This window comes from Triticum aestivum, chromosome 7D (assembly GCF_018294505.1).
Source record: "Triticum aestivum cultivar Chinese Spring chromosome 7D, IWGSC CS RefSeq v2.1, whole genome shotgun sequence".
NCBI lineage: Eukaryota > Viridiplantae > Streptophyta > Magnoliopsida > Poales > Poaceae > Triticum > Triticum aestivum.
Window position 1 is genome coordinate 100,810,759 of NC_057814.1, and position 4,383 is coordinate 100,815,141.

At 45.9% G+C, this 4,383-nt stretch overlaps 1 pseudogene; it reads left to right on the forward strand.

The window, feature by feature from the left end:
• The first annotated feature begins 699 nt into the window (after positions 1–699).
• LOC123170898 (formin-like protein 20) lies at positions 700–2,513 on the forward strand (annotated as a pseudogene).
• The last annotated feature ends 1,870 nt before the right edge of the window (positions 2,514–4,383 follow it).

A 4,383-nucleotide genomic window follows, 5' to 3' on the forward strand; every position in this document is an offset into this window, starting at 1 on the left:
TACTTCGAGACTTTTTAATAAGATGGTTGCATGCATCATTATGATGCAGAGGCCGGGGGCACGCCTCCATTTCCAAAAAAGTATACCTTTATATGATGCCAAGCTTAATTAAACATCTGAAAAAGGTTGTCAAAAATTTGCAAAAAAACATTATGACATACATACGATTGCTAGAGCTAGCATTTTAATTTCACCCATATGAACATATGATTAATGCTCCTGTTCTCTCCATCTCCTTCATTCTAACCTCAGACCGCATTTTCTCATTGCAACGCCTCGGCCTTTCATTCGCTCTCTATTAAATCCATGCCTCATGCTTTGTTTATTAATTAAGAAAAAGGGTTCCCCCGCTTTATATTATAAAGCAAACCACCACTACATCGATCCAAGTACAGAAGAGGAACAAACTAACAGAAAAACGACAAAGATACAAGATGCCAAAAGAGCCGCTAACAAACATCGAATGCCCAAGCGCTGGCTTGAGCATCGAGGCTCTCGACGAATAGGATCATGCAGACGACGCGACAAGGACAAGGGAGTAGCCCACCGATAGAGGAAGACCGTGCTCCATCACCTCCATTAGGCCAACCAAAATTGGACTCCCATCCGTCTCTGCCCCCGAACGCCGTCGACAAGCAGAGCCACTCACCCCGAGTGGAAGGATAGGAACATGGAGGAAGAGGGTAGTGTCAGATCTCGATGCCGCCTTCAGGGAGGAGAGCGACGCTCGGGGCGCCGCCGACATCGTGGCTGCAGAGACGTCCAAGGGTTTCCCCCAATGCAGAGCCGCCGCCAGAGCTGAACAGGCTTTGCCCGTCAGCGAGGGCCAGCGGCGGCGAGGGAGAAGAAGGGGAGGGGGCTGTGGGGCCGGCGTCTAGGGTACCCCCTCCGGGTCGCTCGCGGGAGCGACACGGGAGGGAGGGGGAAAATCCCATATCACCCCTAGCGGCTGTTCGTTTAGGATTTTCTTTGTTTATTAATTCTCAAGAGGGCTTTGGTCTCATGTAACTTGCTCATGTAAATAAACGGGTGAGATTCGATGTAACAATGTGATGTGAGACTAATTTAAAAAATAAATAAAAAGGCTGATTAGAAATTGCTGCTACACTATTCCGCCAGGGCCTTGATGGAGGGATGTGGATGGGCCGACCCACATAGCATATAGTCATCTAGTCTCCATCAACTCTGGCCCATAAGACAAAAGGTGTGGATCGGCCCAGTTTGGCCCATGCAGGTGATAGGAGACGGATGGAACGACCCAATTGAAATTGATCAGCCACGTAACATACCTGTTCGATACGGAGGACAGACAGGAGATCGGTTTTTTTACTTACGGGTGGCAGTGGGGGTAAATATTATCAACTTTTGAGGAACTTTTAATGATGGTGAACGGGCAGAAGCAATCCGTACTTTATTATTAGTTAATTAATTAATTAATTAAAGATTAAAGATAAGGATTTTTTACTTGGAAGTTGCTACTGGCAAGATATCCTTATGCTTAAATTGCTGAACTGAAATCATTAATTATACTGTTTTTGTTTATAATTTCAGGAAGACAGTGAGATAATCAAGATTAATATCCGATGTCCTGTTCGAGGAGACGTTTTCATGGAGTGCGTCAGCCTGGATGAGGATTTAAAGATGAAGTGATGGTATTCAGAGTTATGTTTAGCACGGCTTTTGTTGAAGACAATCTTCTGTTACTTCATAGGGACCAGATTGACATTTTGTGGGACACGAAACACCGGTTTCTTGTAGACTTCAGAGTTGAGGTAACCAGATAATCCTTACATTTTATAGCTTTATTCAGCTGTGCACTTTACCTCTATACATAGTAATGGGGTATTTCTGCCTGATAATGATATGTTATATCTTCGGAGATTGATGCGACCACATCGATTCACACTTCTGAGCCATCAAGCAAAAGTGAAAGCAATCACATCACGGATGCTACATCAGAACATAAGAGTTTGAACAATGTGCATGATGGCTTTGATTTGATATCCATGCAGGAAACAGAAATCAGCAATGGCACACCTGAACATAACATTCCAGATAGCAGATCTGTCGAGACTTCTCATACGGAGTTAGAAAATATCCATTCTTCTGCACCAGAAGCTGAATCCGTAGGTCCAACCACTCAAGATCGTGAACTCTCCGTGGATGCACCATAGTTTGAGGGCGACAAAGATGCTATTGCTGATACATCATCCTGACAAGAAGCTGAATCTGTAGGCCCAACCTCTCAAGAACATGAGCTCGCTGAGAATGCTTCTGCGGGGGAGGAATCAGAAGGGAGTATAACCAACATCACAGCCAATTCTGATACGCAGTTGGCAGACCCCCCAGGTTCAGAAGCTGACGCAACCACTGCTGAACGTTCTGGCACTAACTCAGAATCAAGTTCACCTTCAGGCAGCGCATCGTCTAGCTCGCGGAAGTTCGACGAAGATACCAAGGAAGATGGTACCGCTGATGCTGAAGTATAGTCAATAGAACTGGAAGGATCTTGAGACTGCGACGGGCTGCTACTGTAAACTGGGGCAGCACTGGTCCATGGTGCCACCCTAAATGTAGTTTGAACACATACACTTCAACAATAGAGTGGAGAATTGTTGGTCGTCCATGAAGGAAATTATAACGCCCACGATGCGGCTATATCTTCCACGTGTCGAGGCATAACCGCATTGTAGGTATTGTCGCAAGAAGGGTCATCTTCACACAATCCCATGTAATGAACAAGAATGTGATAACGAGAGTTGGCTTACAATCGCCACTTCACATAATACATAAATTAATTCATACATCATCCACAATCCACACGTAGACCGACTACGGTCAAATCCAAATGAAAATAAGATAACCCCAAATGCTAGATCCCCGATCGTCCCAACTGGGCTCCACTACTGATCATCAGGAAAAGAAGCATAGTAACGACCACGTTCCTCGTCGAACTACCACTTGAGCTCGGTTGCATCACCTGCACTGGCACCGTTGGCACCTGCAACTGTTTTGGTAGAATCTGTGAGTCACGAGGACTCAGCAATCTCACACCCGCGAGATCAAGACTATTTAAGCTTGTAGGAAAGGATGGTGTAATGAGGTGGAGCTGCAGCAGGCACTAAGCATATATGGTGGCTAACATACGCAAATGAGAGCGAGAAGAGAAGCAACGCAACGGTCGCGAAGCTAGAAATGATCAAGAAGTGATCCTGAAACTACTTACGTTCATGCATAACTCAAACCGTGTTCACTTCCCGGACTCCGCCGAAAAGAGACAATCACGGCTACGCACACGGTTGATGTATTTTAATTTAGTCAAGTGACAAGTACTCTACAACCGGACATTAACAAATTCCCATCTGCCTCATAACCGCGGGCACGGCTTTCGAAAGATAATACCCTGCAGGGGTGTCCCAACTTAGACCATTATAAGCTCTCACGGTCAACGAAGGATAAACCTTCTCCCGGGAAGACCCGACCAGTCTTGGAATCCCGGTTTACAAGACATTTTGATAATGGTAAAACAAATCCAGCAAAGCCGCCCGATGTGCCGACAAATCCCGATAGGAGCTGCACATATCTCGTTCTCAGGGCACACCGGATGAACACTACGTACAACTAAAACCAGCCCTCAAGTTTCCCTGAGGTGGCGCTGCAAGTGGCTCTAGTTTGGACCAGCACTCAGTGGAACACTGGCCCGGGGGTTTAAATAAAGATGACCCTCGGGCTCGCGAAAACCCGAGGGAAAAAGGCTTAGGTGGAAAATGGTAAAACCAAGGTTGGGCCTTGCTGGAGGAGTTTTATTCAAGGCGAACTGTCAAGGGGGTCCCATAAATCACCCAACCGCGTAAGGAACGCAAACTCAAGGAACATAATACCGGTATGACGGAAACTAGGGCGGCAAGAGTGGAATAGAACACCAGGCATAAGGCCGAGCCTTCCACCCTTTACCAAATATATAGATTCATTAATTAAATAAGAGATATTGTGATATGCCAAAATATCCATGTTCCAACATGGAACCAACTTCAACTTCACCTGCAACTAGCAACGCTATAAGAAGGGCTGAGCAAAAGCGGTAACTTAGCCAAACAATGGTTTGCTAGGAAAGGATGGTTAGAGGCTTGACATGGCAATATGGGAGGCATGATATAGCAAGTGGTAGGTAGCGCAACATAGCAATAGAACGAACAACTAGCAAAGCAAAGATAGAAGTGATTTCGACGGTATGGTCATCTTGCCTGCAAGGTTCTCAGAGTTGTCGAAAGCTTGATTCTCGTAAGCGTACTCAACAGGTTCCTCATTCATGAACTCGTCTCCCGGCTCTACCCAAAGCAAGAACACAAGCAAAGGAACCACAATCAAACACGGGAAATGCAC